Below are 11,870 nucleotides of genomic sequence, written 5' to 3' on the forward strand. Positions count from 1 at the left end.
AACTGGGAATTCATGATTTCCCTCATCTGTGCCCCCAATAAGGCATCGCTCTGTGGTTAAGCTCCACTGGCAGTGAAGTACTATAACCCTGAATGACCTTGAATGTATTGTTCTAGTGCCTCTTGTCTGGCTTCGTGGATTCTTCGCAGTCATCAATTTTCATAACATGAATGTAGAGGAGAGAAAAATACTGTTGGGATTTTTCTTCCTCCATTTGATTCAACCCACTTGGGGAACAAACAATAGGAAATACGATATTGTGGTTAAGAGCTAGACTGACTGCCAGCTTTGAATATTAGCATGCCACTTACAGTGTGTATAACTGTGTTAGATTCTATTCTTGCTCTCACATACTGACTTCCCCCTGTTGTAAGAAGACAAGACATCCTCACCCCATCCCCTTCGGCTTGGCCACGTGTTTGCCTTGGCTAACTGCGCGGGAGCAGACACGTTGTAGTCATGTGGAAGCAGCAGCTGAGAGAGCTGCTCTGGGTTCCCACCAGCTTGCTCACCATTTCCCTCTATCAGGAGAACGAAGTGTCCTTAGTAAGAGCTGGCCACTCCTGCTGCCTGGAGCCCGAACGAGAAGCTCGCTCTAGAAGACAGCGAGAGAAACTGATCCACGGTTCCAGAAACTTATGATGAATGAGGAATATATAAGCTTCTGGACTGTGCGGGTTGCTTGTTGCCATAGCATTACCTAGTGAAAACTGACTACTATAATGACTTCTACCTCAGTTTCTTCACTGGAAAAATGGGACTACTACTACTCTTTATCTTAGCGGGCTGGGAGTATCGAATGAGTTAATGCATGTATAGAATGTTGAACAATGCCTAGCCTGGTCGAGGCTCGATATTATTGTTAAACTGGTCTAGATGTGTATACATTGATAACTTTCATTTTTTGAATGAGTACTATAGTCTAGGGATGTCTTCTTCATAATTTTATTAATCATACAATATCTTTCTAAAATATTGATGTTCTTGTTTTATAGAAGAAGAGAAAACAGACTCAGAAAGTTCTCCCAATTCAGCAATTCTCAAATCATCTGTGGCTAAGGACGAGCTTTTTGCTTGTTTATTTTTTCCCCAATCAGTCATGAACTAACACTTTTGAAAAATACAATAAAATAAACTACTAGAAATTTAAATAAACCAATGAAAAACACATACAAAATCCAAGTCCAATTTTTGTTACATTCAATAGAGATAAAATTACATTTCAACTAATGCTACTGGAACAAACATAACGTTAAAAAATAGAAGACCTCTGCACATTGTTCAGTGAAAAAATATATATATGGAAAATTAATATATAAAATCACTATTTTACTTATAACTTTCCGTCATTCCATAATTGGAACTAAACAAAAAATTATGAAAAACAATTTCCCAAAATAAACATCTATATGCAAGCTTTACACACAGTTTCTTATCTGACACATAATCTGGCTTCTTGCTTGTTAAGTTCTCTGGTCTTCTTTTGTTTTAATAGCACTCACAGCAGAGAGAAACATCAACTATGCCGACGGGAATGGAAGAAGGCATTTTGAAGCAATTTCAGCAATCATGGAGTATTCATTTTTGACTTTTATCCAAAAGGAAGCAAATGCTACTGTATATTAAGAATGTATATTATTTTCTATCTGATGTCAATTCCAACAACTTATTCTGTGAAGTCATAATTCAATTTAAATTCTTTTTAATGAAAGAACTGGAGTCTAGATGTTAGACACCTTGGGGTTACAGCTGGCAGACTAACCTTAAGATGCCACGTTGTAACCGGATAGGGAAGCGCCCAGCCCGTAGGCACTGCCCGCTGTGTAAGGACTTGCCCTGTGAGCTCGGGAACACCTGAGCCCTTTGGTCCTGCTCCCTGGGGTGAGTCCACTGATCCACAGGCTTGGATGTTTCAGTAACTTTTTCCAAACACTTATGCTCAATTTCCAAATTTTTCTTTGTGGCCAACCAGCAGTTTCCTGACTCCACACAATGACAAGCACACCTGAAAAAGCGCCGTCCAGGCTAGGTAGGGGCAGAGAGAGATCTTAGCCCTAGCTCAGTCTCACAGGTCTCCTTCCACTCTAAAAGGTTCTTTCTCTGTCGGAGCCCGCCGATCTGTAGGTAATCTCAGATGTGGATTACCTTTGTTCTAGTGCCTAGAAGAACCACTGCCAGACGATAGCATGGAGAGGATGACCGGCTCTCCATCACACCTGCACACGTGCACACACACATGCACACACGTAATGTTTGTGGATGCTTATAAATGTGTACTGTACTAAACGAATATCGCTGTCTGCATTTCAAACCCAAATAAAGTGTCTTTTAGCGCTCACTCCATTGAATTGTCAGTGCAGTTGCCATGACTATCTTGTTTGCTCTTTGATGGCAGAGATGAAATTCTAAGCCATTCTGGAAACAGAGTGAGCAATCACTATGCATTTATCGCTCATTGACTGGTTGGTTGCCTTGGGTGGCTGTGGCATTCAATATTTGTTGACTGCCTGATTTAAATAGGCTTGAATTATGAATTGATTTCCAGCATTGGGGAAAAAAGATCAAGTTAAAATTGACATGGATGCTAGGAATCAATTTCAGTAAAATCAAAAAATTTAAAACCTAGTTCATTACCCACAGTTAGGAACAAGCCATTTTTGAGAAAAAGCCCCAGTCTATTCATTCTGAATCCTGCTTTCAAAGTCAAGGGATTTTCATTAAAATTATAATAATTGAATTTAAATAAAAGTGGTATTCCTCATTCAACATGTACTTATAAGTAAAGGGAGTTTGCTTGCTTCTTGAATCCTTCTTTACTTCCCTAGTAATATAAATATCCACCCAAACTTAATATTTTTTCTCCTCAGTTAAAATGACCAAATAATTTTTCTCCTTCTAGTTTTGGTTTCCTTTAAGCACTGAGTCGTGTGGGGTCTTACCTGAATGACGCATAAGAGGAGATTACAGTGTCAGATTACTTGTAATAATAAATATTTCCAACCCTGAATGATAGAGTAGTTTTAAAGAATATATAGATGGTCATATTTTTCCGAGACACAGAATTAAATATGTGCAATAGGCCAACTTTGTGTGCTACTTTCTTGAAAAAGTGGTTCCCTTCACCTCCTCATCTGTTCTCCTCCAGGAGCTGACACTTGGTGTGAAAAACATAGAAAGCTTAATTTTGTTCCTTAAAAGAAGCATTTTCACAGGTTAAAAAGTATGTGAGCTAGATTGTAACCTGCGCAAGCATTTGGCCTCAGTCCCTGCTAGCTCGGCTTTCTCAAGATGGGGCTGGGCAGTGCAGGGGCAACGAGCACCTTAACTCCGAGAGAATTCCACGTGTTTTGCTCATGCACCCCCTTAACCAACTTTGAAAAGTTGTAACCTTTTAAATTTTGTTACATTGCCTTTGGATAGTGATCATCATAAGGGTTAAATATGCAGGGGATATAATATCCATGTATTATTAAAATAAAACAGTTACTTCACCCTTTTAATTGTATCAAGGAAATTTTTTTACCATCACAATTGTATCTTCCCATATCAAAGTAAGACATATAGACGAGCTCCACCCTAACTGTAGGATATTTTAAATCTTTCCTTTTCTCTTTTAAATACTTACCTCTAATCTACTCCTCCAACAGGATTTTAACATATGTTTATAATACATTTTTGCTTGAGAGTCTTTTATTAATCTATGGAACATTTTTGTATATAATTTGAATTTTTCAAGGTTTGCAAACATAAGACTATGTTAAAAAAAATTCTGTGTGGGGCGGGGTGCAAGAGTAGTTGAGTGGTAGAATTCCTGCCTGCCATGCAGGAGACCCGGGTTTGATTCCCAGTCCATATACTTCCCCAAAACAAAGAAACAAACAAACAAAAAATTCAACAAATGGTGCCACAATAACGGGGTACTCACATGGAAAAAAAAGGAAATGTGACCCTCACCAGACAAAACAAACAAACAAAACTTCTGTCTGGATTGAGTTATTTCATGATTATCAGTGGTGTGCAGCTGTGCAGCTGATCAATACAGCATGTATTATAAACTTTGCTAAATATACATTAAACAAAAAATTTTTTGGAAATGCATCTTTTAATGAGATCAATGGGGCTATATCTATATGTGAATATTGTTTATTACTAAGATTGAAAGTGATATTTCCATTTTTCATTTTTATAAATGTAAGCACTGAGAAGCCCAGTTCACCTAAATCAGAAGATGGGGTTGGGAGGAAATTCGTTGCGGCTCTGTTATTCGATCATTTGAACTCCTTCTGAAGTTATGTAATGAGAATTCCATAGCGATCTATCATCAAAAATTAGTTTTTAATGATCTACCAGTTAGCAATTCTATTAGATCCCCATTGAATTTTAATGAAAGGAAAACCGAAAGGGAAACCTCTCAGCTTAGAAGGATTTGCTAAGCAATCATCAGACTTACTTTCTCAACACTGTTGCTGATATTTGGGGTTGCCCCTTGGTCTTCACTGGTGCCTCCGTAGTTTTTTACAAACAAGGGAAATTCAGCGGGAGGGATGAGTACTATGCTTTCCCTCTGTCGGTAGTGGGAGAAGCGGTGGGAAATGGGAAGCACAGGAGGGAATTTTAGGAGAGTTTTAAGAGAGCGAATAGGTGGAGGTTGAAGATCTGGGATGTGTTTCTTTAAAGCCATTCGCCTGTGCAGCCGAGCAGTTTCCTGGGCTTCCAGGCGCACGCACCCTCGGTTTGAAGGCGCTGCTCCACTCTCAGGAGAGGAGTTATCGGCCGAGACATAGGCTGTGCGGACATTGCTTTACCAGCTGGTCACAGTTCACTTCCCAGTCGATAAACCTAATAATATCATTATTTTAAAAGTTCCTCTTTGAAAAGGTTGGCTGACTCTTTATTAGTTGTGTGTAAAAAAGAAACCTTTTGGCTACATTAAGTAAAATAAATGATTATGTTCCTGCCAAAGAACAATAGTATCTTTAGATCTAAAATTACCTGTCTCGCCACACAGTGTAATCTGAGCGAAGCTTCCCCTGACTCCAGGCACAGGGACTGCATGGAACCAAGACGTCTTCCCTCAGAGCCCAGGGGGCTCGCTGCACTGGGCGCCAGAACTCTTTGCAGATGGCCATCCAACTAGCAATTATTAAAACTCTTTTCTTAGGTATCTGCCTTCCCCAGCAAACTGTGGCGTCCTTGAGATGAAAGGATGATGTCATATTCTGAACCCCCAATTCCCACACAGTACTTGATATATAGAAGTGCTTACAAATATATATTGAAATGAACAGAATGAGGTGGAAGCAATTAAATTTACCTGGTGTGATGTGAAGGGTACAGAGAAAACTCACTCATAATTTATTTGATAAGCCTTTTTCATCTCCTAGAACGCTTATATTAAAAACTGAAATATAACTAGAAGTTGGCAAGGGAAATAATAACAGAGAGGAGAGGAGTTGTTTCTTACGGTGGGAACTATTTCTGCAAAAGCAGTGCAGATATTGTGAGAGCAGGACCGGAGCAGAGCTTGCAGGGGAGAGAAGTTTCCAGGAGGTGGATGAAGAGTTTAACTCGGACAGGTTTAAAACTTGGGATTTGGGCCTAAGCATCATGAGCAGCTGCTAGAGAGAACTGCTCTGCTGACTGTGGCCTGCGCTGATGAGAGGTCATTCTGGTGGGGACGTCCCTTCCTGGGAAAGCCAGGCTGTGCTAATTATACCAACTCTAGAACGAAAACAATCCAAACCCAGAAAAAATAATTGGTACGACTCTCTTGAAAGCACTGAAATGCAAATAAACAAGGAAGGAATTGCCAGGACAAAATCAAATAGAAAATGGGGACCCAGAGAGAGTCAAATTCCAAGGAGAATGAATGAAGAGAAGCCAGCACTGGCTGTCTCCTAGGCCAGCTGCTGAATACCAGAGCCAAGGCAAACCACTTCTTAAGTCAATCAGAAAACTCAAAGATCAGTTACCTGCAGGGGAATAGCAGTCAACTGACTCTCAGCAGTAATAATGGAAGCTAAGCACAGTGAAGTGAGGCATTCAAAAAGTATGCTGAAAGAAGCGACTTTTAACCTAAGCCCAGTGAAAATACATTTTAAGAAAAAAGGGCAAAATAGTGGTTCAGGTGCTGAAAAGAATGAAGAGTAAAGAAAAAGGTAAACAGGTAAGTAAATCTAAATAAATGTTGGCAATATAAAGTGATAGTAACAACTATAATAATGATAGTGGGATATTTTTTAAAGGTAAGAATAAAGAGAAAATGACAGCTAACATATATGAATCAGGAGGGCAGTAAATTGAGTTTAAAAAGTTCTAATGTTCTAGAGTAAAAGCAATGATTACCTTTGATTTTGGTTATTTTAAATACACAGTTTAAATTTCCAGAGCAATCACTAAAGGAACAGAGAAAGTGTGGATAAATTCTAAACAACGAATTCAAAATAATTCCCAGTAATTTAAATACATGTACAGAATTCAGAAGAAACAGGAAAGAAGAAAAAGTAAACATAGAATAGGTGGGACAGAGTAAACATACAAAATAAGATGTTAGATTTATACTAAATATAACTATAGAAATTGCATTTAATGCAAATAAGCTAAATTTCCAGTTAAAAGACAAGATTGTCCAAATTAATCAAAAAATACAACTGCATGAAGTGTGTAACAGTATAACTCAAATATATTTATACGAAGATTGAAGATGAAAGGTTGTAAAAACAAACTATACAATAAAAATTCTAAGACAAAATGCATTACTAGAGTACAGAGGATTACTTTTAATCATATTGATTAAAAGCTTTAACTTATCAAGAAGATATAGCGGTATATTGGTCTTCACCTAATAATAGAGCTTTCAATTCTATTATTCAAAACAATAATTAACAAATTAAAAGAGAAATGGAGAAACCAACAATTACAGAAGATATTTTTAACACACTTCTCTCATACAAGATTTGAAAACTAAGGTTAATAAAGTTGACCTAAGGAACAAATTGAACTAATGTTGAATACAGACATTTCAAGCACAACTGAAACATTTAAAAAACTTGGCAATATGTTGAACTGTAAGCAAATTTCATTAAATTTCAGAGGATTGAAGTAATTCAGAACATATTTTCTGATCACATTCATTTCATGTAGAAATCAATTTTTTGAAAAAGGCAGCTAGAATATCCCAATGCTTATAGATGAAAGAATTCAGTTCTAATTAACCCATAGGTCACTACTAACTGTGGGATGGAACTAAAGTAGTTCTTAGAGGAAAATTTATAACCCTAATGTAACCTTAAATGTGTGTATTAGGGAAATAAAAAGGGCTGAAATTTAATGAGCTAAGCATCCACTGCAAGAATGAAAAAAAAAATAAAAAGCAAAATAAAATGAGGATGAAAATAATAATGATAAAGACCAGAGATTAACTGAATAAAATGCATGCAAAGGAAAAAGAGATAGAGAATGAGAAAGAAAAGAGAACTTAAATGAAAAAATGTTATCAGGAATGAAGGAGACATTACTAGAAATATTTAAAAGTTTAGAAAATATTATAAAGTTCTTTTGCCAAAAAATTTGAAAATTTAGACAAAATGGACAAGTTCCTAGAAAAATACACGTGGCTCAAATTGACTAGAAAAGAAATAGAAAACATATATAGTTCTATACATTTTAGAGACTTTGAATCAGGAAAGTCCTGCCCACAAAAGAGAATTCCAGAGCCATATGATTCTCTCAAATGCTCAAAGAAGAAATTATTCTGTTCCTATACATACTTTACATAAAAAAAAGATCGCATTTCAAACATCATTTTAGGAGGCTGGTATATTCATACAAAACCTTGACAATCACATTAAGAGAAAGGAAAATTAAAGGTCAAGTCCATTCACTAACATAGTTGCAAAAAATCTCAAAAAGATAACAGATCACAGATAAATTGGATTTAACTCAATAAAATTTGATTGGTTTAACATTAAAAAATAAATTAATATAATTTCTCACAAATTACAGATTAAAGGATAAAATTTACATGATCATCCTACAGATTCAAAAATATTTAATACAATTCAGCATGAATTCATAATTTAAGAAAAATCTTTGTGATCAACTAGTAATAAAAGTGAAATTTTAAAAAATTAATTTATTTTCATTTATGACACATAACCACATACAAACACAAACATTCTTATTATATGATACTTCCATTCTTGTTATATAATCAATAACTCACACTATCATTACATAGTTCTATATTCATCATCATAATTTCTTAGAACATTTGCAACAATTCAGAAAAAGCAATAAAAAGAAAACAGAAAAAAATTCATACATAACATGTCCCTTACCCCTCCTGTTCACTGATCACCAGCATTTCAATCTACTAAATTTATTTTAACATTTGTTCCCCCTATTATTTATTTATTTTAATCCATGTGTTTTACTCGTCCATTGATAAGGTAGACAAAAGGAGCATCAGACACAAGGGTCTCACAACCACACAGTCACACTGTGACAGCCAAATCGTCATACAATTATCTTCAAGAAACATGGCCACTGGAGCACAGCTCCACATTTTCAGGCAGTTCCCTCTGGCCTCTCCATTACACCTTAACTAAGCAGGTGATATCTATTTAATCCACTCATCTGTTGGTGGACATTTTGACTGTTTCCATCTCCTGGCAATTGTAAATAATGCTGCTATAAACATTGGTGTGCAAATGTCCATTTGTGTCCTTGCACTCTTGTCCTCTGAATAGATACCTAGCAATGCTATTGCCAGATCATATGGCAATTCTATATTTAGCTTCCCGAGGAATCGCCAAACTGCCTTCCACAGTGGTTCCACCATTTGACATTCCCACCAACAGTAGATAAGTGTGCCTCTCTCTTCACATCCTCTCCAACACTTGTCATTTTCTGTTTTACTGATAATGACCATTCTGGTGGGTGTGAGATGATATCTCATTGTGGTTTTGATTTGCATTTCTCTAATGGCCGGGGACATTGAGCATCTCTTCATGTGCTTTTTGACCATTTGTATTTCCTCTTCTGAGAAGTGTCTGTTCATGTCTTTTGCCCATTTTGTAATTGGTTTGTCTTTTTGTTGTTGAGTTGAACAATCTCTTTATATATTCTGGATACTAGACTTTTATCTGATATATCATTTCCACTCAACAACAAAAAGACAGCCAATCCAATTACAAAATGGGAAAAAGACTTGAACAGACAGTTCTCAGAAGAGGAAATACAAATGGCCAAAAGGCACATGAAGAGATGCTCAATGTCCCTGGCCATTAGAGAAATGCAAATCAAAACCACAATGAGATATCATCTCACACCCACCAGAATGGCCATTACCAACAAAACAGAAAATGACAAGTGCTGGAGAGGATGTGGAGAAAGAGGCACACTTATTCACTGTTGGTGGGAATGTCAAATGGTGCAACCACTGTGAAAGGCAGTTTGGCAGTTCCTCAAAAAGCTGAATATAGAATTGCCATATGACCCAGCAATATCATTGCTAGGTATCTACTCAGAGGACTTAAGGGCAAAGACACAAATAGACATTTGTACACCAATGTTTATAGCAGCATTATTTACAACTGCAAGGAGATGGAAACAGCCAAAATGTCCATCAACAGATGAGTGGCTTAACAAACTGTGGTATATACACATACGATGGAATATTATGCAGCTCTAAGACAGAATAAAGTTATAAAGTATGTAACAACATGGATGGACCTTGAGAACATTATGCTGAGTGAGACTAGCCAAAAACTAAAGGACAAATACTGTATGGTCTCGCTGAGATGAACTGACATTAATGAATAAACTTGGAATATGTCGTTGGTAACAGAGACCATCAGGAGATAGAAATAGGGTAAGATAGTGGGTAATTGGAACTGAAGGGATACAGACTGTGCAACAGGACTGGATACAAAAACTCAGAAATGGACAGCACAATACTACCTAACTGTAATATAATTATCTTAAAACACTGAATGAAGCTGCATGTGAGAATGATAGAGGGAGGAGGGCTGGGGACATAAATAAATCAGAAAGAAAGATAGATGTTAAAGATTGAGATGGTATAATCTAGAAATGCCTAGAGTGTATAATAATAGTGAAATGTACAATGTACAAATTTTAAAAATGTTTTTGCATGAAGAAGAACAAAGGAATGTCATTATTGAAGGGTGCTGAAAATAGATGATAATTAATACTTTAAAATGTCACCTTATGTGTGAGACTAAAGCAAAAAATGTTTATTTGTTATAAAATTTATATTTTGACTAGAGCATTTCCTAATATAACTCATGTAGATAGTTTGATTGAATGTCATAACTACTCGAAATCTCAAGTAGGACATGAGATTTTGTTGGTTTGTCCAGAGTGATGCCCCGATGAATCCCAGAATGATTTGATCAGTGACTGGAAAAGTATGTGCAAGCCCCCTTCGGGGAATGGTGAGAGTGGGGAGAAATTCAACTTCCCCAAGTTGATTTCTTGATATTCTCACAAGCAGTGTGGACAACCAAAGCTATAGGCTGAGCCCCCAGTCTTGGGGTTTGTTCATATGAAACTTAAACCCACAAAGGACAGGTAAAGCCTACTTAAAATTTAGGCCTTAGAGTCACCCCTCAAGAGAGCCTCTTTTGTTGCTCAGATGTGGCCTCTCTCTCCAGCCAATATGACGAGCAGTCTCACCACCCTCCTCCTCTCTGTGTGGGACATGACTCCCAGGGGTCTGGACCTTCCTGGCAACGTGGGACAGAGATCCTGGAATGAGCTGAGACTCAGCATCAAGGGACTGAGAAAAACCCTAGAATGAGCTGAGAATTAACATCAAGGGATTGAGAGAAACTTCTCGACCAAAGGGGGAAGAGTGAAATGGCTGAGAGATTCCAAACAGAGTTGAGAGTTTATCCTGGAGGTTATTCTTACGCATTAAGTAGATATCACCTTGTTGTTCAAGATGTAGTGGAGAGGCTGGAGGGAATTGCCTGAGAATGTAGAGCTGTGTTCCAGTAGCCATGTTTCTTGATGATGATTGAACAATGATATAGCTTTCACAATGAGACTCTGTGAATGTGAAAACCTTATGTCTGATGCTCCTTTTAGCTACTATATCAACAGAAGAGTAGAACATATGGAATAAAAATAAATAATAGGGGGAACAAATGTTAAAATAAATTCAGTTTGAAATAGTGGTAAATGAAAGCGAGGGGTAAGGGGTATGGTACGTATAGTTTTTTTCTCTATTATCATTTTATTTCTTTTTCTGTTGTCTTTTTATTTCTTTTTCTAAATCGATGCAAATGTACTAAGAAATGATGAATATGCAACTATGTGATGATATTAAGAATTACTGATTATATATGTAGAATGGAATGATTTCTAAATATTTTGTTTGTTAATTTTTTTAATTAATAAAAAAAGTTAAAAAAATATTGTCTCCCATTGTGTAGGCTGTCTTTTTACTTTCTTGATGAAGATCTTTGATGCACAAAAGGTCTTTTTTGAGGAGCTCCCATTTATTTATTTATTTCTTCAGTGCTTGTGTTTTGGGTATAAGGTCTAAGGAAACTGCCTCCTATTTTAAGATTGATAAGATATTTCTCTGCATTTTCTTCAAAAAATTTTATGGCTTTAGATCTAATGTTTAGGTCTGTGATCTATTTTGAGTTAATTTTTGTATAGGGTGTGAGATATGGATCCTCTTTCATTCTTTTGCAAGTGGATATCCAGTTCTCTAGGCACCATTTATTGCAGAGACTGTTCTGTCCCAGGTGAGTTGGTTTGACTGCCTTATCAAAGATCAATTGTCCATAGATGAGAGGGTCTATATCTGAACACTCTATTCGATTCCATTGGTC

Source organism: Tamandua tetradactyla, chromosome 5 (assembly GCF_023851605.1).
Source record: "Tamandua tetradactyla isolate mTamTet1 chromosome 5, mTamTet1.pri, whole genome shotgun sequence".
In the NCBI taxonomy this organism is placed as follows: Eukaryota; Metazoa; Chordata; class Mammalia; order Pilosa; family Myrmecophagidae; genus Tamandua; species Tamandua tetradactyla.